A 23,970-nucleotide genomic window follows, 5' to 3' on the forward strand; every position below is an offset into this window, starting at 1 on the left:
GACACTATCTAGAATGCATTATTTCAAATTCTGTAGGGTTGTTGCAGCCTTTCGCTATACTTTACTATACTGGAATGTCTACTTAAAATGAATTCCGGACTATTGTTGTGGTACATTCACAGTGCCATTCATCACATTCAGGTTCTGTTGACTGGTTATTCTTTAAATTGCCACTGATAGTCTAGCTGGCTCTTAACAGTAGCCATCTGCATGAAGTAGCTGATTGCCTAACATAATAAGGCAATAATTCCTATGGATTAAGGCCACTCTACATCTGTCATCATTCAGTTCCCAGCTAGTCATTCCTTATAATGGTGTAAAAAAAGTTCTTATTTTTTTAAATTCTAGATCAGATTTTAAAGGTAGAGGTAGAATGCAAATAAAAGGATTCCCAATGCAGAGGAAGAATTAAAAATTAAGTGGGACATGATCAGGATTTGAATACAGCTGTAAATAGAAGTCCTCATTATGAGGGCTCCCTAAATAAAAGCTCATAAATATATACCTTGTTTGCTCTGACAGCTCCCGGACAGCTTGTCCTCCCCTGATACCTAAAAAGAAACAAAAATAAATAGCTTCTTTATAAGGTAAGCCATACTGTCATGTTTCTCTTCCTAAATTGCATCACCATGAACAGTAACACAGCAGGTAGAAACTGATTCACTGTTTTATATTTTCTAGTCTGATGCTTGAATAGCTTTACAGGGATATCCAAATGCAAGTCTTCCCTAGAATTAAACAATACCCACTATGCCTATTCTATATTTTAATACTGCCCTCTCATCTTGTAGCCACCTACTCAAGAGAAGGGAATCACATTACAGCAGTTTCGATGTTCCTGTCCTACATCTGTGAGCCTTTCATAGATTCATAGATTCATAGATGTTAGGGTCGGAAGGGACCTCAGTAGATCATCGAGTCCGACCCCCTGCATAAGCAGGAAAGAGTGCTGGGTCTAGATGACCCCAGCTAGATACTCATCTAACCTCCTCTTGAAGACCCCCAGGGTAGGGGAGAGCACCACCTCCCTTGGGAGCCCGTTCCAGACCTTGGCCACTCGAACTGTGAAGAAGTTCTTCCTAATGTCCAATCTAAATCTGCTCTCTGCTAGCTTGTGGCCATTGTTTCTTGTAACCCCCAGGGGCGCCTTGGTGAATAAATACTCACCAATTCCCTTCTGTGCCCCCGTGATGAACTTATAGGCAGCCACAAGGTCGCCTCTCAACCTTCTCTTGCGGAGGCTGAAAAGGTCCAGTTTCTCTAGTATCTCCTCGTAGGTCTTGGTCTGCAGGCCCTTGACCATACGAGTTGCCCTTCTCTGGACCCTCTCCAGGTTATCCGCATCCTTCTTGAAGTGTGGCGCCCAGAATTGCACGCAGTACTCCAACTGCGGTCTGACCAGCGCCCTATAGAGGGGAAGTATCACCTCCCTGGACCTATTCGTCATGCATCTGCTGATGCACGATAAAGTGCCATTGGCTTTTCTGATGGCTTCGTCACACTGCCAGCTCATGTTCATCTTGGAGTCCACTAGGACTCCGAGATCCCTTTCCACCTCTGTGCCACCCAGCAGGTCATTTCCTAGGCTGTAGGTGTGCTGGACATTTTTCCTCCCTAGGTGCAGCACTTTGCATTTCTCCTTGTTGAACTGCATCCTGTTGTTTTCTGCCCACTTGTCCAACCTATCCAGGTCTGCCTGCAGCTGTTCCCTGCCCTCCAGCATGTCCACTTCTCCCCATAGCTTTGTGTCATCTGCAAACTTGGACAGAGTACATTTGACTCCCTCGTCCAAGTCGCTGATGAAGACATTAAAGAGTATCGGTCCAAGGATCGAGCCCTGCGGGACCCCACTGCCCACACCCTTCCAGGTCGAGACCGACCCATCCACCACGACTCTCTGGGTGCGACCCTCTAGCCAATTCGCCACCCACCGGACTGTGCAGTCATCCTCATCACAGCCTCTTAGCTTGTTCACCAGTATGGGGTGGGATACCGTATCGAAGGCCTTCCTGAAGTCTAAGTATACGACATCCACCCCTCCTCCTGTGTCCAGGCGTTTCATAACCTGGTCATAGAAAGAGACTAGATTGGTCAGGCACGATCTGCCCGCCACAAACCCGTGCTGGTTTCCCCTCAGCATAATTTGCCCTGCCGGGCTCTCACAAATGTGAGCCTTGATAATTTTTTCAAAGACTTTACCAAGGATGGAGGTGAGACTGACTGGCCTATAGTTGCCCGGGTCCTCCTTCCTCCCCTTTTTGAAAATGGGGACCACGTTAGCCCTTTTCCAGTCCTCCGGGACTTGGCCCGTGCGCCACGAGCTTTCAAATATTCCCGCCAGTGGCTCTGCAATGATGTCGGCCAGTGCCTTCAGCACCCTTGGATGGAGCTCATCCGGGCCTGCCGACTTAAAGGCATCCAGTTCTTCCAAGTGACTCTGCACCACCTCAGGGTCTACGCATGGAAGTCTGGCGCCTTGCTGCTGCCTCTCTACAACCCCAGTGAGAGACTTGTCGTGCCCCTCACTTAGGAACACTGAGGCAAAGAACTCATTGAGGAGTTCAGCCTTGTCCCCCCTATCTGTCACCAATTGTTTCTGCCCATTTAGCAGTGGTCCTATTCCTCCCTGGGCCTTCCTTTTACTCCCAATATATCTATAAAACAATTTCTTGTTGTCTTTTACTTGGGTTGCCATCCTCAGCTCCATGGTAGCTTTGGCCCGCCTAACTGCCTCCCTACAAGCACGAGCAGAGGAGGTATATTCATCTTTAGTGATCTCACCTTGTTTCCACTTTTTATGTGCTCCCCTTTTGGCCCTTAGGCTGCCCTGGATTTCTCTGGTCAGCCAGGGAAGCCTCCTGGCCCCTTTCCCTTTTTTGCCTCGCTCGGGGATCGTCTTGTTTTGTGCCCGAAGTATCATTTCCTTTAGGCACAGCCACCCTTCTTGGGCTCCCATCCCTTCAAAACTCCTACTCTGCAGTGCTTCCTTGACTAATCGCCTGAGTGCATTGAGATCAGCTTTCCTAAAGTCTAGCACTTTCACCCTACTAGTTACCTTACCCACTCAACGTCTTATGTTGAATTCTATTATTAGGTGATCACTGTCTCCCAAATGGCTACCGATCTGGAGGTCCCCTATCATGTCATCCCCTGTTGCCAATACCAGATCCAGTATGGCATTCCCCCTAGTGGGACCATGCACCTCCTGTGTCAGGTGGAGGTCCTGTATACAGGTTAGAAACCTGCGTGAGCGATGGGACCTTGCTGTCTGCGTTTCCCAGCAGATGTCCGGGTAGTTTAGGTCCCCCATGACTACCGCCTCTTTAGCTTTTATGGTCTCCGAGAGTTGCCTCAGGAGCCCCGCATCTATTTCTTCCCCTTGGTGTGGGGGTCTGTAGCAGACCCCTACCACCAAATCCTTTTCTCCCTGCCCCCCATGTAGCCTAACCCACAATCCTTCTACTTCCTCAACCTCGGATTCTGTCTTGATATGGGTTGATGTATATTGCTCACTGACATAAAGTGCAACCCCCCCCCCCCTTCTTCCCCGACCTGTCCTTTCTATACAATCTATAGCCCTCAATATGTACTGCCCAGTCATGGGATGAATCCTACCAGGTCTCTGTTAGCCCCACTAAGTCATAGGTGTTTAGTGCAAGCAGGAGCGCTAATTCATCCTGCTTGTTCCCCATGCTCCTAGCATTGGTATATAGGCACTTGAGCCCTGCGACTGGTGCCTTTGCTGCCCCCCCGCTCTGAGTCCCAAGGGGCCCATTGTTTCTTACCTTCTTGTTTCTTACCTGTTCTGTAGTGTTGGTCTCCCCATGGCTTTCAGGTTTCCAATGTTCTCTTTCTTCAGGCTGGGCTGTCCTTGTGGGTGCCACATGGTTTGGTGGTCCACAGCTTCCCCTGCCCTCGTACTCCCCTCCCCCCGACGAGCCTAGGTTAAAGCCTGCCGGAGGAGATCCGCCAACCTAGTAGAAAACACACGCTTACCTTTGGGGGACAGGTGAAGCCCATCCCAGCTGAGCATGTCCTTCGTCGTGATGTGCGGGTCATTGTCCAGGAAGCCAAAGCCTGCCTCGAGACACCACTGCCGAAGCCGCCAGTTGGTTTCTCGGATGCAGTTCTCATGCCGTCTTCCTCGTCCGGTCACTGGTAGGATGGAAGAGAAAACCACCTGTGCACCGAACTCCTTCGGCACGCCACCCAGAGCACTGTAGTCCGCCATCAGGTGATCGGGGGTTCTCCTGGCCGCATCATTAGTACCCACATGGACTAGGACCATGGGGTAATAATCAGTGGGCTTGATCCTGGCCTGGATTACCTCCGTCACATCCTGAATCTTTGCTCCAGGGAGGCAGCATACCTCTCGTGCCGAGGGGTCCTGGCGACAGATGGGTCCTTCCGTACCTCTCAGGATGGAGTCGCCTATGACGAGCACTCGTCGCCTCCTCCTCTGGGTCCTCGTGGATCTCTTGATCTGTTTGGAGTGTGAAGAACGTGGTGTTTCTTCTTGCCCAAGGGTTTATTCAGTTAGATATATTAGGTGGGGGCGGGGGTGTGTGAGAGAGAAGTCTATCCCTAATCTCTATTTATATGTCTCTATTGCTACTAAACAATGCCATGGTAGATGCTGGTGAGTTCTCAGTTGTCTCAGGTGACATCTGATCTGCTCATCTTAGTCAAGATGTCTAGGATTGCATTAAATCTGCCCAGGCAACGTCTAGTCTGGTCCTTGTAGGTCTGGTCCCATCTTGCTATAAAGGTCTAGGACAATATCTGGTACATAAATCAGGGTCTAGATTTATGCCCCAGGGACTGGAAGGTATGCTAGCATTTTTGTCCGGAGTTTAGGCATGACTTTCCCTATTATTTTTCCTATCTCTTTTCCAGAAAACCTCTGCACTTGCTGTGTCATTAGTTCCAAGTTTTGATACTCTCTCCTTCTCTACTCTTCTGTCTTGAAGTAGCTTTTAGTTTGTTCTCTGAACTTAGTTCTCTTCCACATATTTAACACTCAGGTATGCTTTAAAATATTATTGTTAATGACGGCATGCTTACCTTGTTTTCAAATTTAAGGCTACTACCATTATTTATTGATAAATGTTTAACAGAAAAAAATATTTTTCTGTTTATTTTTGAGAAGTCTATACTCGTGTAAGGTAGTTCTCCTATTGTTACTTTTTAGTTTGAATTTTTGACATTGAACAAAGAATAACTGAAAATTCAGCAACAAAAGAAATAATAGCCATGTCTTGTGTGTAAAAAAAAATGGTAGTACTGGGGTATTCTGAAAAGTTAAATTGAGCACAAGTAGTTCTAGCTTATCTCTCATAAGATACCTCAAGACATTTAGCAAGCCACTGAAACAGTAATGTTATTGTCTTTATGATGAGACCTGATTGGGAATTTGAAGGAAGGCTCCTTTTTAATCACAGAACAGGAATAAAGAAAGGTCTTTGATAGTGGTAAGGAATTGGTCAGGGTGTCTTTTTTTCCATTGTATGGATGCAAGAGGACTGGGGAAAAATACTTGTCTAATTAAAAAAAAGAAAAGAAAACTTAAGAAAAAGAAAGTTGAGGAAGGTTTCAGAGACATAGAAATTTGGTATTGGAGGTACTATAGCAAAGATTTGTTTGAAAACAAACCTGAAAGAGAAGTTGTTGTTGTTTTTTCTTTTCTCTTTTTCTTTTTCTTTTATTTTTAAGAGAAAGGCTAGTGTTAGGAAAGTGAGGGATAGAAGCATAGAAACAAAGGAAGTGTAGAAAGGAAAATGGTACTTTTTGTAGGCTGAAAAAAATAAAAGGATTCTTTGAAACTGGTAAGAACTGAGAGGAGGGCAGAAAAAGCAAAGTCTACAAGAGTATGCTTCTGCATTTGAGAGTGTGTAGCTTGTGTAGTGGTGACCTTTTTGGCAGGAGTGCCAGAAGTTAAGCATTCTTCCCCAAGAACCACTCTGACCCTTTACCACCAAAGACATTACCTAATAGAGTTTGTGCCCTGGCAAAAATGGAGACAGAGGGGCTCAGAACAGGGTGCTGCAACAGCGGTATGACCACGAGAAACAGGTTAACCTTTCCTTGGCCACACAACTGCCAAGGAAAGGTTTTATATGACAAGCGAGGATCAAAAGCTCTAAATTTGGTGATGACTGCAGGGCCAAAGAAGGGTTAACCTGGCTCTTGGCAGTGACCCATGACACCTCTTCTCACAGCAGCATCCTGTCCCCATCCCACTGTACTTCAGGCAACTGGAGGCTCTGAGCCCCCAGCTTCCGTTCTGGTACCTCCCTTTACAGAGTGCCCAGGGCTTGCATACTACAGAGTGTCTTCCTGTGCCACTTGCAATACACATGCCACAGCTTTGTGTTTAGGCTAACGAGCTAGTTTGTAGGCTAGGAGAACCAATTCTCTCTCCCAAATGCTAAAATATGTATTCATGCCCTACAACAGAGGAGTAGCATTATTTGAGTCCTAGGACTCTGGACATGTATGTACCAACAGAAAGCACAGGGTGGTGGAACAGCTTTTGACCTTTAATTTTTTTTCTGGTCAAGATATTCTATCTTTTTCTCAGGCTTTTATTTTTGTTCCATATGCTGGTGCCTGAGTACTCAGAACAGGATCTAACAGCTTATTATGTATTTGGCAGTGGGCTCTTTTTAAAATGTGCTGAAAGAAGCTGCTTTCAGCAGGCAGCACCATGGTAGATGGATAAGTGGAGTCCATGACAGCTGGGGACCAATGGTAACACAGCAAGAAATGGGGTAGTGTTCTGAATGGAAGAGCATGGGTTTAGAAGAGGAAAATTCAAAGAAACTGACAGTGTTTAAATCATAGGCACTGTAACACTGTCCTGAATACTGAAAATATATTCAATATTGAAAAATATTGAGTATTGTTGTGATTAGGTCTCAGTTACTTCTGGGACCAGATCAGGGACACTATGGCATGTGTCATGCCATCATTTTCTGCTAATGTACATTTGACATTCTGTGTGAAGTCAACAGTGCAACATGGCTCACAGACAGGAGAGATGCTGCCATAATGAGAACTGCTGCAGGAGCTGCTATGTCCTCCATTCCAGTGTAACAAAAGAGACAAACAGATACAGCTCATTACCTGCACTTCGAGCCAAATGTGCAGCCTTTTTCTTCATTGTGCAGAAGGAATCAGTGAAGGTTAGAAGGTTTCTAGCCAGAAGATAAGAGTAGACATAATGTGAAAGAACTAAAGGCAGAGAGAATGAAATGGAAAAAAATAGTGGTAGGAGATAGATGGCTTAAGTAAAAGCAGTGGCAGAGACAGTCTGAAAGGAATTCTACAGATGAGAGAAGAAAATCAAAGTAAAGAATAAATACATGTAATAAGTGACAGAGCTAGAGCAATAAATAAAAACAAATATAGCTTGTAAATGGTTCATATAGAGAGAAATGTCTAAAGGCAGGTAAAAAGTCTGGAGGGTGCAGACATTTCTGTTGTATGTTCATTTGTGCAGGCATTATTTTTGTGTTCTGTATTTGTTCTGCACAAGATACAATGCAGTCCTGGTCCACGATGTGGTAGGGCAATATGAAGAATTACATTTCCAAAACTGTAAAATGAATTATAATATTTAGTATGAGGAAGAAATGACACTGAAAAAGAATGAGGAAAAGATGAGATGAGAACAGGAAATGAAAGAAGTGTTAATATTTTTAATATTATTTTAAAGCTTTTTCTGACAAATTTACAATGTGTTTATATGTGCATCATGGCTAAGCAATCATACATCCTAATTATGGGTCCAGACATGTGATACATCACACTGGTGTAAGGAGGTACAGCCTATAGGGGCTGAAACTCTAGCTGAAAATAGGCAGCAGTTCATAGGCTGCTTGGCTGGAAGGCTGGGAGTCAGGTGCAATGAAAGAGTGAATGAGGGTGCAGCCACAAAGAGGGTTAAAAATCCCAGCAGCAGAGTGGAAAGGGAGAGGGGGAAGGCTGTGGTGTTGAGGGAAATGCATAAAGCTCGAGTTGCTTTCTCAGGATCTGAGAAAAGAACACAGATTTTGGTGTATCTACCTGTTTCTGGTTTTGTTTCTGTGGAAAGAAGTTTGCCCCACCAAAAATAAGTCATCTAGAAACCCAGAACACACAGGTGACTGGCCTTGAGAAGGGAGCTGGGTGAGTAACCTGTGTACAACTGGTGTCATCTGGTTTGGTTTGTTTTTAATATCAGGGTAAATGTCGAGCAAATATAGTAGGTATAACTTCATATCAAACTAAGTCACTCTTCTTCAGGTTAAAGTTACTTTTCAGAAAGTCAAGAGAAACTATGTACCAGCATTAGTTACATAGTAGTAAAAGTCAGGTGTCTGCAGCTCTACCAGTGTCATCTCATGGTAGTCATTCCATCCAGCCCACAGAGCCCCTAAAAAATTTAGAAAATGAATATTTATCTGCCCCTGGCTGCCTGTCATGTGGCCCTTGATGGCTTACCAAAACTCAGTAAGCAGCCCTTTGCCTGAAATAATTGCCCACCCCTGTTTTATCTGCTCCACCACCACCTAGTGATGAGACACTGTAATAGCACTTACTGCAGGCAGGTATCTCAGGAGAGGTGTTCATCTGTCTGCTCTGGACACTGATATGAAATTACATCTGTGTACAAAATAATGTAAGCTACCTCACCGTAAACATGAAGTGTGGATACACTGTATGTTGGTATTATGAACTGTGGACACATATGGGGGATGAATATTTGAAGGAATATAAACCCATCCCTATGCTTTCTCTCTCTATTCCCAATCTGATTAGGTTTGTAATATTTCACTTTACTGCCAACATTGTTCACCTTACATAAGAAGTGGATTCCCTGCCCCCAAAGTATACATGCCCATGCAGATAATTCATTTGAGCAATTTAATAACATAGGAAAGAAGATTTAAAAAAAAAAAATAAAGTTCTTTATATTTACACTGTCTATTTAAGGATTTCAGGCAAGAGTATCCAGAAAGACTAAATAATACTGATTAATCTGTAAATAATGGCACCATCCAACTAAATTGCAGGCAATGGAAAGCCTCCAACATTTTTTAGTGAAAACAGAATCATATCTTCATTGTACAGTTCTAAAAACATAAATTAAGCATTAGAAATCCAAAATGCTTCTTAATCACTTTTATCTTGTTCCAATAGCATCAGTTTAATTGTCAAAATAGACGATTAATATACTTAAAGCTGATGTGAATGAGTTTAATTTTATCTACTTTTAAAAAGCTACTATGATATCAACCTACAGTTCAGAATCCTCCTCAGGTTACTGTAATGGACCAAAAAATGTACTCAGATATTTTTCTCACTTACACTATTCCAAAGCATCAAAACATAAGCCTTTAGGGCAAGAGCCTGATTGTGATTCAAGAGCATCTCATCAGAATTCCAGAGGACTGAGAATGAAGAGTAGCTCAGGAAATGAAGTTACAGAAGACCTTTAAGGCATCATTCAAATTACACTTGTTATTTTGCAACCTTAATTTTTACAAATATTTTCCCGCTTTTCTCCTGTCCCCAATTCCTTCAGTCCAAAGTCTCAATACATATGATCAAGGGGACAAAATTAATATTATAAACATGTTAGGAGTGGGGAGGTGGAATAAGCAGAACTAACTCCTTGTCCAGCAGCTTTCTCTTTCACCAACTTTGCCCTCTTCCCTCTGTCCCTGTGATATGTGAACTCCCTCCTGTAAAGGCTTATATGCCTGCTTAACTTTATATAGTATGAGAAATTCATTTTAAGGCCTACTGAAATAGTGTAAAGTTATACAAATGTGTAAATATTGTTGGATCGGGATGCAGAAAGTCATGTAAAGTAGTATCATTGAATGAAAAATAATCAACAACTGACTCAAAGTTAGCTTTTGTCAAGCATCTTAAAATAAGAGTTGCATCCAAGCTCATGTGTGTTTTGGTGATTACATAATTATCCTTTGGAGTGTTTATGAAATCTCTCAAAGGCTATTCTTGATAATAGGTTCATATTCTATTAAACCAAAACTGTGGTTCATTAGAAGTTTTAAAGTCCCTTAGGTTTAAACCCTCCCATGTTTTTTGAACCAAGAGCCTGCATGAAGCAGCTTGCAAGATCAGGCTACAATAGTAACTGACAGCTAAAGTCCTAAATTTCAGAAAAACGTGTCTGAGTTTTTTATAAGAGAAAAATGCAAATGATTTAGTCATGAACATGATAAATTTGTACACTGGAGTTTGCAGATTATGTAACGCTGGATAAAACCTGCCTCTATTGAAATGAGAGGCAGGAAGCAGGCTTTCAGGCCAGTACCAGCCCCCACAGCTGGGTGTCTGCCCACATGGGAAGCTGGGTGACCTTCACCATCCACCGAAAAGCTGTCAAGTCAGTCAACAGTACAGAGGTCCTCAACTTCAGGAGGGTTGACTTTGACAAGCTCAGGAGACATGTCAGTGATGCCCTAAGGGACCACAAGCCCAAGGGGAGGGGAGTCCAGGAAGAGTGGTTGCTCCTCAAGGGAGCGATCCTAGATGCACAAGCCAAGGCTATTCCATCTCAGAGGGAAGGCAGCAAGAGGGCACAGCAGCCCCCTTGGCTCAACAAGAAACTAGCAGTCCTCTTGCATCTAAAAAGACAGACCTACAAAGGATGGAGGACAGGATCTACCTCCAAGTAGGAATATACTGTCAGAAGCGGACTGGCCAAGTTCGCCGATGACATCAAACTTTGGGGTAAAACATCCACACCTGAGGACAGGATGGTAACCCAGGCTGACCTTGAAAGGCTCAGGAAATGGGCGGACGAGAACCTAATGGTGTTTAACACCAAAAAATGCAAGGTTCTCCGCCTTGGGAGGAAAAACCTGGAGCATGTCTATAGGCTCAGCAGTGCTAAGCTGACTAGCACTATGGACGAGAGGAATTTGGGGGTCATGGTTGACCACAAGATGAACATGAGCCTTCAGTGTGATGCTGTGGCTAGTAAAGTGAGCAAAACCCTGGCTTGCATCCATAAATGCTTCTCCAGCAAATCCTAGAATGTCATTCTCATGTTGTACTTGGCCTTGGTGAGGCCACAGGTGGAGTTCTGCGTCCAGTTTTGGGCTCCACAATTCAAAAAGGATGTGGAGGAGCTTGAGAGAGTGCAGAGGAGAGCCATATGCATGATCAGAGGTCAGGAAAACAGACCTTATGATGAGAGGCTGAAAGCCATGGGACTTTTCAGCCTGGAAAAGCGCAGGCTCAGGGGCGATTTGATGGCCACCTACAAATTTATAAGGGGTGTTTACCAGGATCCAGGGGAAGGTTTGTTCACCAGAGCACCCCAAGGGATGACAAGGTCAAATGGTTATAAACTCTTGCAAGACTATTTCAGGCTGGACATAAGGACGAACTTCTTTACTGTATGAGCCCCCAAGGTCTGGAATATCCTGCCTCTGGAAGTGGTTCAAGCACTTACTTTGAATGCCTTCAAGAGAAACCTGGATGCTTTTCTTGCTAGGATCCTATGACCCCAGCTGACTTCCTGCCCCTGGGGCAGGGGGCTGGATTTGATGATCTTCCGGGGTCCCTTCCAGCCATAATGTCTATGAAATCAATGAAATGGGGGAGCTCCATGCCTTAGGAGGTTTCCCCCACCCCGTTCTAGGGTCCCTCAAGCCGTGGACCTACCCCTTGGGGGGTGGGGGGGGAGGTGATCCCAGTCTACTCCTGCAGCAGAGTAGACCAGGGCTTCGGGGACCCTGGGCCAGAGTAAATCCCCTGAAGCATGGGGCTACCACCCCAACATGGGAAGACACCCAACTTGGGGGTGGCCGGCACTGGCCCAGGAGACCTCCCTCTCCAACTGTAGGGGTAGGACTGAGCTATGGTCTAACTACACAGGGGTGGGGGTGGGGAGACAGGGCAGACCAGGCCTCAGGGGACTCCAGGCCAGGGCTGAGGAGCTCAGTTCCCCTGCTGCTCCAAAGGGCTGACAGGCAGGATGCAGGCTGGGGAGCAGAGGCAGAAGCTTTGCTCCTCAGCTCTGTGACAACCCAGAGATGGGGCCAGCTTGACTGGGCTGGAACAGTGGAGTGTGAGCTGTGTTCCAGCAGGTCACCCTGAGGCGAGGAGGGATAGTGGTGGACCACATAGCATCCTGGGATGCTGGGGGACTGCAAGGTAACATGTGTCTGGATGGGTTCTGGGACAGAGTTTGATAGACTGGTCTAACCTAAAATGATTCAATCAGATACTACATCCATCTAGGTCTATTTTAAACCAGGTTCAGCCATTTTGAAACTAATGTACATGCACTGAACTATTCTTCGGCTACAGGTTTAAATAGGTTTCCAATCATTTATACAGGTTTACAGAGGCGACTGTTAGGGGGGGCATTGGGGGCACATGCCCCCCCCTAAGATTGGATCTGACTTGGCACCACTCAGAACAGGGCAGTTTTTTTGCTGCTCAGGCCACCAGCATGGGGGGGGGGAGGGGGGATGGGGGGCACTAAGCTGTGGCACAGAAATATAGGAGTGGATATAGAGCTTTTGGCCCAACCCTGAGCCCACCCACAAATTGTGCCCCACCCCACAGATTCTGCAGCCACCAGTCACCCCTGCAGGTTTATGTGTAATTTCTATCCCTAACCTCAGTTCTTGAATGAATGCTCCAACAACTACACTATTATAAAGAAGGAGAGCACCACTTACACTTTAAAAAGAGTGAGCCCTTCTCAATTAGGCTCCTTCCCTCAGAAAAGGATTTGGTGCTCTGGGTCTTGAGTTGTGAAACCTATGTTGGAAGTAGAGGCAGATCCAAGGAAGTGCAGTTGCACCCCTGTTTGATTCCTGTGCACCCAAACTTTAAAATCAACTGGCTGGGAGGAGCAGGACTGAGTGGGAGTGGGGGGTCAGTTGATTTCATGTTTCATTATAATCTATCTACTTGATTTCCTGGTAATCATTCTTAATTCCACAGATGCTAACAACCCTCTCTCCTTTTTTAATGGTTTTGATGTTCCACTAATCAAGTAAAACTTTCTTCTGCAGTTTTGTTGTTTTTTTAGCCATTCTGGTAATATCTCCCTTCTATTTCACAGCCCCGCAGACTGTTTTTAGTTCTAGTTAAAAACCTTAACTGAGATGTGGTAAGTTTAAACTTGGGTGAACATTAACTCAGGTGTGGAAATGAATAACAGTGAATTCTTGGATGCATTGTCAAGATGCTCAATGTTAGATTCTGTATTACCATATTTATTCAAATATAAGCTGACCATGGGAGATTCTATATATGGAACATTTATAAAAGCATTATAGCTTTTCAAGTATAGAATCTAATTATTGGAGGTTTTCCTTGAATTTGTCCCCCTCCTGCTTCTGAGGGGACAAACGAAATCTGGGGGGGTCAGGGAGCCCCCTTTCTCCACCTCCTTACTGTCAGACCAGGCTCTGTTTGAGCACATGGAAGCAAAGGACAACTTTGAAAACACTGACCCTTACATTATCTGTAGTAACTTGCATATAGGGAAATTATTACAAGTACCCATAGACTTCATTCATCTAGAATTAATGGAATTTAACTCTTTTGAAACTACCACAAGTTTTAGCACAGGTACTCCATAAACACACTTTTAAGCAGCACTTTTTAACCTACGTATATATAGCACAAACTATGCACGGTATGAGGCCAAAGCCAAATAGCTCATGATTTACCTTATGGATCACTGGGCTGAGCCCCAGCAAAGACAACAGCATTTCAAACCAAGGGGACCCCACAGCTCAATACTGCTCAGTATGTGTGTGTGTACTACAGATACCCCAACACATAAAAGATCCATGTACTAATTAGCCCCCACACATTACTGGAACCAGGTGTCTTTGTCACGAGTCCTGGGTTCCTCCACAAATTCAAATGCAAAAGAGGCATAGGGCAACCTGGTTTGGCTCCACCTCATGGAAGGCAGGGCCACACTAATCATATGTGACAGGCTGAGAGAGGGGAGCACAGAGGGATTCTGGGTGAACTGTTTGGGAGCCCATTTGGTGATGATTACCAGATATTTAAGGCTGGTAAAGAAACAGAAATCACTGGAAATGGGAAAGAAATGTGCACCTCAGCTGTGGAAGTGAAGAGGAAGTTTAAATGTATCCAATTCAGTGGCTGACTATAACTTGAAGAAGAGTCAATGCTGCAGGGAACTGCATGCAATGTGCAATGTGTACCACCATATATCTTATTCAGGTAGGCTCCACTAAGCTATCCTTGTGGCATGAAAAAACAGTGAGGGGCAGAGAGGCCCATCAAACTACCCCAGGCAAACCTTCCAGTGGAAGGTGGAAACAGTCAATCACCTCCTCTGGTACTGCTCATATGCCAGGGAGCTGTGGAGTAGAGTACGCATACTTCTGATGGCTGATCAGAGAGGCAGTTCTGTACAGGCACTTAGTCAAGCAGCAAGGGACCCTGACAGCCTGCTTCAACCAGTTTATCTCCTGCCTCAGGAACTCCCTGTGAAAGAATAGGAACCTGCTCATGAACAGATACACAAACCTCTCAGTTGAAGCCTGCATTAAAATGGGACTGAGTGAGATGTATTAGTACCATAGGTGATGCATAGGTGGGGCCCACCTGACCCCGCTGCGATTGACCACCAAAGCTGCCACTGGCTTCTGTGGATGGTTGCCACCCTCTCCTGCCCTGCTGCTGATGCAGCTGCAGGCAGTCCCTGCTCACCACCCTCAACAACCCCCCCCCCCCCCCCTTGCTGCTGACACTGCTGCAACTGCCTGCAAGTGGTCCCCACTCGGCCTGCCCTTGCTGCCAACATCACTGCGGCCATCTGCAGGAGGTTCCCACTTGCCGCCAACACACCCCCGCCACTGCCACTGCCTGCGGGTGGTCGCTGTATTGCGCCAGCCTCCAGAGGCACTAATTTTCATGGTTAGTACTACAGCAAGATGGTAGAAGATGACAGGGAAGAGATGGCGAACACACGGGCCATGTGTTTTATAGTCATGTTCAGTGTTAACTGCATTTACTTAACTTCAGAGTTGGTTTCTATTACTGAGCACATGCTGCATTTGGCCGCAGTTTAATGATAGACAGTGTACTTAATGAGGTTTCCTTGTATGCAAATACAAGACTAGGAGCTTTTTACCCTATGCTGATTGGGGGAGAAAAACTGCTTTGTAGTCAAGTAAATATGTTATTAATCAAATAAGAGTTGTACATTTAACTATTATGACTACAGGACGAATGAAACAATATCTTTTCACTATTTTCTGTCTAGTTTGTGTTTTTTTAATTTAGTGCACATTCCAGTAAAGTTATTAGTTCTTATTTTTCAAGAACCAACACAGCACAAAATTCTGTGTGGTCTGTCTTTCTCACTGTCAGTATGATCCTCTTTCTAGACAAGTTCTCTACATGTTACAACAAAAGAATGCATCCTAGATGGCTTGCTAGGAAACCTGACCTTGCTACTGTTTACCAAACTGGGCAGCTTTTACATTAGACCTTCATCACTGGAGCTTTTGATCCCGTCTTTGTTTTTTTCCCCTGCTTTGCATTATTAGAGTTTTGCAATTTTCATGTTACAGATGTCCATAAGTACTTGTTTCTGAAAAGTCTTAAACCTTCAAATAACTTAGTGTATTCATTTTGTCATAGAGCTATATTAAATCCCTCTTGAGAGAGATGTTAATTTGATTTTAGTATCCTTATTAAATTTATCTGGTTAATTATCTAGAAAATTATGTTATAATTATATTGTGTAATTTTTATTATAAAGGAGGAGGATAAGGGAAAGCTTACCTCTTCCTATGCTGAAAATCACTCAGTTCATATGGTTATGCCTGACATAGGAGCTGTTGCCTTTCAACATACCTTCCAGATAATTTTGAAAAGTCATATCCTATCCTCATTTTACTCTGCTTCATTTGCCAGCAAGAGAAACATCAAAATAAGAGGGATAGGATGTGAACTACCACAGAGCAGAAGACAACAGTGTTTCAAGCCATGGTGACCCGCAGCACTGCTTGGCATGGTAAAGGTAAAGTCACTAAGGCTGCTTGCAGATATTTAAAAAAAACCCCCAACCCCGGCAAACCCCAGTACTTTACTTTAAACCCAGTGTGTTCCTGTGCCGAGCCCCACACATGCCCAGAAGAAGCAGTGACTTAGTTGGACCTGGCTCACTTGATATCTGTATAGATTGGGGGTTTTAGTTGGACTTTTTGGTGCTTTTATGTAATAGCTGATTGAATTGGCTTTAAATTAGTGCCAAAAAGTCCACTGAAGTATCAGATCTATACAGATGCCAAAGAGCTGTGTCAAAGTAAAGCACGGTTTTTTTAATGTCTGCAAGCAGCCTAAGAATCTTTCCATTTACTTGAATGAGATTTTAGATCAAGACAAAAAGATAGAAGAATTTTTTTCCTTTTAAACTGGTAACACAGCCTTCTCCTCTCTCCCTTCTCTTCTACATCAACATTCTGTAAAGATCAGCTGGCAGCTTCTACATAAAGACATGTTTAAAGCTGTCTATGTGATATCTATCATAGACTGCTTTATTATGTACATGATATAGTTCCCTGTGTTAAGAGTACTGGACTCATGTGTCCTTCCAGCTAACCTTCTTCATGACAAATAAATTAAATGTGCTATAGTCTGTCATGTAAAATACTACACAAATCACAAGCTTAATAAATATTAATATTTAATGCTCTTTGTTAAGTGAAAAGAGAGGTTAATGTTAGTGTCTTGGCCTTTATGAGTGTTTGGCTATGATCCATGGTTTTGTGCCGCTGATTGCTTAGCTTCCAAGAGCATGAAAAAATAGTTCAGTATGATTTGGCCACAGATACAGTTGTACATGCTGCAGCGGGTAGTGCTTTGGCCGGCATGGCCAGAGCGGTGATGTCCCGAGGGGCAGTCCCAGTGGCGGTCAGAGGCCAAGTGTATGCGCAATGGGACCCAAGAAGGTAGGTATTTACCTCCAGAGTTGGTGATGATGCAGGCAGCAGAACCACAGATGCAGAAGGAGAGAGGTCCAGGAGCCTGGGAAATGAAGCACAGAGCCTGGATGCAGCTAAGCCCTGGCAGGGGTGAAGTGAGTAGGGCAGAAACCTGCTCACCAGACTGGAGGCTCGAAGGAGTTTCCAGCCCTAAGGGCCCTAACCCTGTGGGAAAGAGAGAGGAGTTTGACACAGAGAAGCCCCCAGAAAGCTTTGCTTTGCCCAGAGGAGCACTGAAGCAGACAACGTGAGTTTTCCTAGGGGTGTTTGGGAGTGCTAGCATCCCAGTCATTTGCTAGAGGGAAGGAGAGAAAGTTATTTTTGAGTTCAACATTATGCTTCAGTTGGAAGCAGACTGGACTAACCCACCGGTCATAGATTTTGAGGACTAAAGAACTGCATTAGGGCTGAAGTTTTAAGCCATGGCTTTGGAATGGGCTAGGAACTGTATGGATAACTTGTATTAAATGGACATGCCTTACTGGCCGGCCCCAAAAAGCAGCAAAAAGGTTTGACAATAACAGGTAGTGCAAGGGGAGGGGACCCCTGACACCTGTTACTCAGCTCTGATATGAACTGCATAATTCTTGGACCCCAGGGATAAAGCTGGGTGAGGGGCAGTTGAGCCATGACTGGTGGGAAGTGCCTCTCTAAAGGATGGGCGCAAGACTGTATTGCCCTGATTGTTGACTTAAGTAGGACCTGGGTGAACTCTTTAGCCTGCAGGCTTTGCAAGTCGAGGCTGACTGGCCCTAAGAGCTGACCTTTTAGATGCTGGAGTGCACGGTCCTGGTAACAAAATCTATTTGGGCACCACTACTCACAACACACAGAAAGGTAAGATAGGGCTTTAACACTTCCTAAGGTCAGCAGTTGTATTTAGGACTGTGCCTCCCACTCTTGGAGAATGTGGATGCTTCTCTGCTCAAATTTTGGCAAAGTAACTCTTGGCATGCTCCCCTTAGAACCTCTTCAGAGGCTTAACTGAAAGAAAGCATATCTCTTTCTAAAAGTTAATGGTGCTCTGAGTTTTGTGCTTGCATTCTCTCCAACCAAGATGTGGCAACACTGCTCCTGAGAGAACTGTAGCCAGTGAGGAGAATAAGTGAAGTAGCACCATGACTTGTAGGGTTTTCTGTCTTCCTCTCACTTATTGCTTCTTTAAATTCTATTTGTATTACATTCAAGATATACAAAAGAGTTTAGATGAGAATTGGGAAATGTTATACCAGTATATTACATGTATCTGGTATATATATTTCTTTTATGCAAATAAAAATAAATCATACTAAGATGTATTTGGTATATTTGAGTGTTTAGTCTCTTTATTAGAAAAAAAACTCTGAATTTTATATTATTAAACATTATAGATACAACTTGCTTTCATGCATGCATCTATTTTTCATCAAAAATTTTACTAACAACCAATAGTAATTTGGTCAGCAAATTAATTAACGTGCACTGGAGTATCCCTAGAGTAATCAAATTGATTTATCATTTAGTAGGAGCACTGGATATTTATATATATACAGTAACATTTTTAGATAGGGGTCTACCCAAGTCAACAAGGCAGGTGGCTGATTTTGTGGACAGTTTGTGGCATCAGTCACCATTTTCATGGACATATTGTGGTGCCCCCCATCTCTGATTGGCTGATGGGTCCCAGTGGCCCTGCCCTCCACCACTGATTGATTAAGGGGGCTACCCATCTTATGATCCTGCCTCTTGCCACTGACTGGCTGAGACATCTATCCATCATGTGACTCTGGTCCTTGGTGCTGATTGGTGGAAAGGGGCAGGACTACATTACAGGCAGCCCTCTCAGGCAATCAATGATGAGAGGCTGGAGACATCTTGCCTGCTCTCCTTTCTGCTGGCAGTGCCCCTTCTACGCCTGCCCCCAGCTGGCTGCAAGGCCAGGCCACAGCAACCATGATGACTCCTACTGGGGAGCTAGAATTTTATTTTTAAGGGGTTTTTTTCCCATGGATTTTGTGGACATTGCCCAATTTTGCCATTTCTGTGAAATCTGCAAGATCGTGATTTAAGTAGGTCCCCATTTATAGAACTGCTATCCAATGTGCTGTTTCCAACAGGTCCATTATTCAAATTTAACATTGCCAAAGTTGTCATGTGGGCTTTGTTGGCAGCAACTGCATTCTGGATAAGCTTGTTGCTTACTAGAGACACTATGTTCTACACTATTAGTGCGATAGAGTGCCATAGATGAATCTTGTGGGTTAATTCCCAGGATGCTTTATAAAGGATTAAAGATTAAATTAGTTGCCAACTTTTATGCATGGAAGGGTAGATTAATTCCTAGAATAGCAGCTCCGTAATCAGTGTCAGAGCGAAGTGACTGATGGTCACAACTAAAATGTCTGTACATGTAGAGCTGACTTCACCTTGCTCAAAACTGAAGGAACACTGTATATTCTGTGTCAGGGGTGGGCAATTATTTTGGGCAGAGGGCCACTTACTGAGTTTCGGCAAGCCATCGAGGGTCACATGACAGGCAGCCCAGGGCAGATTAATATTAATTTTCTAAATTTTTTTAGGGGCCCTGCAGGCCAGATAGAAGGGCCTGGCGGGCCGCATCTGGCCCCTGGGCCGCATTTTGCCCACCCCTGGTCTATGTAGTAAGAAGCCCTTCTAAAAGTGTTGCAAATGGGTTTCAAAATAATATCCAAAAGCACTTTCATCCCAGTTAGTACATGAAATAACAGGAAAATCCTGAGGTTATGCTCCTTGTGCTTCTCAATTTATTACACACAAGAAAGAAGCTTGTTTATTTTCTATCCCTTATTGAGTTTCCTCTAAGCAAGTCCTTACTGAAAGTTAAACTCCTTATTGGGGAAGCTGTTTTGAAGCATACTCCCCTCCAAGACCCATGGGAATATAACAGCTGGATTAAATATGAAGTGGTTGGAAACAGCAGTGTTAGACCTGGGTAGGTTACTGGCTTCTCTGCTCTGCACCTCCTCATGAACCTCCCCTCCTCCCCGCATCAGGATGCAATGGGCCCATACTAAGCTTCTGTTGCAGGCGTAGGTTTTTTAAGTGTTTCATTTATTGCACTGCTGTAAGTGACGGAATAAAGTTATGCCATAGAAAAGGTACAGGGAAGGGCAACCACAATGATGAAGGGCCTGGATCAGATGCTATACCAGGAGAGACTATGAAGGCTAGGACTCTGAAAAATGGGATGGAGTGTACAGTCAGCAAATTTGCAGATGACACCAAGCTGGGGGAAGTAGTAGCTATGCTAGAGGGTAGGGTTAGGATTCAGAGAAGCCTCAACAAATTGGAGGATTGGACCAAAAGAAATCTCATGAGTTTCAATAAGGACAACTGCATGCACAGGTACAGGCTGAGGACTGATTGGCTAAGGAAAAGGACCTGGGAGTTACAATGGACAATAAGCTGAATATGAGCTAACATTGTGTCCTTGCAAAAAAGGCTAACAACATACTGGGCTGCATTAATAGGATTGTTGCCAGCAGATAAAGGGAAGTGATTCTTCCCCACTATTTGGCACTGATGAGGCCACATCTGGAGTATTGTGTCCAGTTTTGGGCCCCCTACTACAGGAAGGATGTGGACAAATTGGAGAGTCCAGTAGAGGGCAACAAAAATGGATAGGAAGCTGAGGAACATGACTTCTGAGGACAGGCTGAGGAACTGGGCATATTTAGTCTAGAGAAAGGAAGAGGGGCAAGATTTAATAGCAGGTTTCAATTCCCTATGGGGTGGTTCCAAAGAGGAAGAGGATGGAGCTAGACTGTTCTCAGTGGTGGCAGATGGCAGAACAAGGAGCAATGGTCTCAAGTTGCAGCAAAGGGAGTTTAGGTTAGATATTAGGAAAAACTTTCTCATGAGGAGGGTGGCAAAGCACTGGAACAGGTTACCCAGAGAGGTGGTGGACTCTCCATCCTTGGAGATTTTTAAGACCTGGGTAGACAAAGCCTGGGCTAGGATGATCTAGTTGGGGATGGTGCAGGGGGTTGGACTAGATGAGCCCTTGAAATCCCCTCCAGCCCTAATTTTCTATGATTCTTTGGTTTGTAGAGGAGGAGGCTGGGCGGGGGGAGTGTGTGATATAGAGGTCTACAAAATCATGAAGGGTGTGAACCAAGTGAACAGGGACCTGTTGTTCACCAGAATACTAGAACTAGGAGGCACCTGCTGAAGTCAGTAGGGGACAGATTTAAGAGACAGTACTTTTTAATGCAATATGTAGTTAACTTGTGCAATTCATTGCCACAGGAGGTGGTAGAGGGAGATAGCATAGCTCGGTTCAGACAAATTCATGGATGATAGATCTATTAATAGTTGTTGAACAGAAGGGTTGGAGATGTTTCCTCTGGCATCTCTAACCCACTACATGGTAGAAGCCAGGGAGGATAATGAATAGGGAATAGAGCTCTCTCTCTCTAAAATATATGCTGTTCGGTGCTGTCCCTCTATAGCATCCACTTCTGCCCCTGTTGGAGACAGGGTAGACCGACACTGGTCCAGCCCAGCATGACACCTCTTACCATACCCAAGGCTTCAAAATCAAAACCATTTTTAACAAGCATAAATCCAAACAAACGCGCCTGCTGTTTTTGTTGCAAGCTGGAAATTCATCGACAGCTACCGTTTACAAGAACGAGTGATTCAATAACGATTTCATTTGAAACGACTTTGCTTCTTGCATAGCCTGGTGCATAGGCAACTGGTAGGGGGTGCGTGTGCCCCCCGACGGGGCCGCTGCCCTCCGTGAGGCTGTCGGTAGGGCTTGTGCCCCCCGTGACAGGGTCAGCGGCTTTTGCGGGTGCCCCCCAGATTCAGGAGGCACCAGTCACTCATGGTCTGGTGGTGGGGCTATCTTGATAAAAGATCTGTAAAAGGAGGGAGGGTGGGGGTCGAGTGAGCCGTCGTTCACCCCTCCCGCAACCCTGCCAGGAGGAGGGGACAGGTTTCAATTTGACAGGACCGGGCCCGGGGTATTTGTGGGGAGTGAGCTCCTGGCAGTGGTCGCCTGAGGCGCGGGCGGAGGCAGCCAGGCCTGGATGCGCAGCGGAGCGGGGGGGGGGGGGGGCAGGCACTTCCCCGGGCCCCCCCGCTTGGGCAGGGGGCTGAAGCGCGCCCGCTCCACAGAGCCGCCCCACGGCCCCGCCAGGCCGCGCTCGCTCTCCGGCCCCTGCTACGCCCCGCCGCCGCCGCCGCCCCCTGAGACGCGGGTACCCTGCCCGGGGAGGCCGGGGCTCGCAGCGCTGCCCGCTGGGGGGGGGTCGAGCCACAGCCGCGACCTCCATCCCCGCCTCGCGTGCCCGCGCCTGGGGGGAGGTTGGCCCCCGACCGGCGCCGCCCGCCGGAGCCCCTGGCAGGTGCGAGCGCAGCCCCCGGCGCGCCGCGGCGCTGCGGCCGCCGAGCACGCGCGCTCCTCCCCGGCGGGGGGAGGTGACAGGCTCGGGAGCGCGCCCGCCCCCCCGCGCTGCTCCCGGAGCGGAGCGGAGCAGAGCCTCGCGCTGCGCCCGCCGCCGCCGCCGCCGCCCCGAGCGAGCCAGTGAGTACCGCGCCCGGCCCCGGCTCCGGCCCCGCCGCAGCCGCTGCCCGCAGGGGGTCTGGGAGCGCCGCAAGTGCGGGCGGGGAGGGCGCTCTCCGCCGCTGCAGTGCCGCTTCCCTGCCCCTGCCCCTGCCCGCCTGCCCCGGCGCTGCAGGGCGTTGGCCGGAGCCTGCGCTCACCTGCCCCGAGCGCCGGCGGCTGCGGCCCGCGGGGCCCCTCAGCGCCGCGCCCGGCCCGGCCCGGCCCGGCCCGCATCCTCCCCACCCCCCCCCAGGGGCAGCCCGCGCCCCCCGCGTGTTTCTTGACTCGTTTTTCCCGGTGAGGAAGATGAGCTGGGGGTGATGCTAGGATGAGAGAGCGCGAGCGCTGCGCCCTCCTCCCGCCCCTGGGCTCCTACCTGGCTGCTTCGCCCTCCTCCCTCCTCCTATTGATGCGTGGGGGCACGTTCAATCCTTGCTGTCTGTGCCTCGGGCCAGGCCCTCCCCTGCTCTGTGCTTTGGCATCCACAACTGGCCTTGGCTTGAGTCGGGGCTAGGGTATGGCTCCCTGGGAAACTTGAAATCCAGATCCTGCACTTATTCAAGTCAATGGCAACCTTTCCATTGTTTCCTGCAAAGGCAGGATTGGGCTCTTCATCTTTTCCTGGTAGCTGAGACACAGCAGGCATCACAGGGTTTTTTAAAACTATTTTTATGATTATTATTAGAAATAGGTGGGGTTACATATAGAGCAGATCACTTCTCGGTGTGGGTAGGTGTCTGGCCTTTATTCTGGCTTCCAGATCTGTCTAAAGAGACGCCCCTCATCACCTCTAGCCAACAAACACTGGCTATATGTACCTGTCAGGTGAAAAATGGAAGATGCGATTCAGATGGCGTTGCCGTACGAGAACGTACCAGCAAACCTGGCTAGCAGGCACAGCGGACCTCCGCTTTCCAACTGCTGCCCTGCCGGTTAGGTATTGCAGTGCATTTCACATGGACGACAATACAAAACATTTGAAGAGATGGCGCATGTTTGGTTGGAGGGTGGCTTTGATTTTAGAATTCTTAATTACTTACCAAATGAGGTGCCTTATTTAAAGAGGTTTACTATTTTTGATAATGTAGCAATGCAGGCGGTTTATCTCCAGTGAGATACATCTGTGCAACTGTCATGTTTTTGCTCAGTAATGCAAAACTAATATTAATATAAAGTTCTTATGTAGAGGCTGTTGAAGCTAAGAATTGGCAGGTAGCAGAATATTGAGGATAAGACTTACTCATGTGTCCTTACTGGCCAGGAGTGGTATCATAGGCTGAATACAGGCATTCATTTCTACTGGAAGAAATGTTTTCCAGTAGGAAAATTGTGCAGGAGCAGGACTGTACAGATGCTTTCCTGGCTCAGTGATGCTCAACCAGG

General features: G+C 46.2%; 1 protein-coding gene across 12 annotated transcripts in view; it reads left to right on the forward strand.

The window, feature by feature from the left end:
- Positions 1-22,477: 22,477 nt before the first annotated feature.
- Positions 22,478-23,970, forward strand: part of NRCAM (neuronal cell adhesion molecule) — a 241,568-nt gene continuing 240,075 nt past the window's right edge. For all 12 annotated transcript variants that reach the window (XM_059725993.1, XM_059725991.1, XM_059725994.1 and 9 more), the window contains exon 1: positions 22,478-22,566. The gene's annotated coding sequence lies outside the window, so the exon portion shown is untranslated. The remainder of the gene's footprint in view (positions 22,567-23,970) is intronic.

The sequence above is a fragment of the Alligator mississippiensis genome, chromosome 4, assembly GCF_030867095.1.
Source record: "Alligator mississippiensis isolate rAllMis1 chromosome 4, rAllMis1, whole genome shotgun sequence".
Classification (NCBI taxonomy): domain Eukaryota; kingdom Metazoa; phylum Chordata; order Crocodylia; family Alligatoridae; genus Alligator; species Alligator mississippiensis.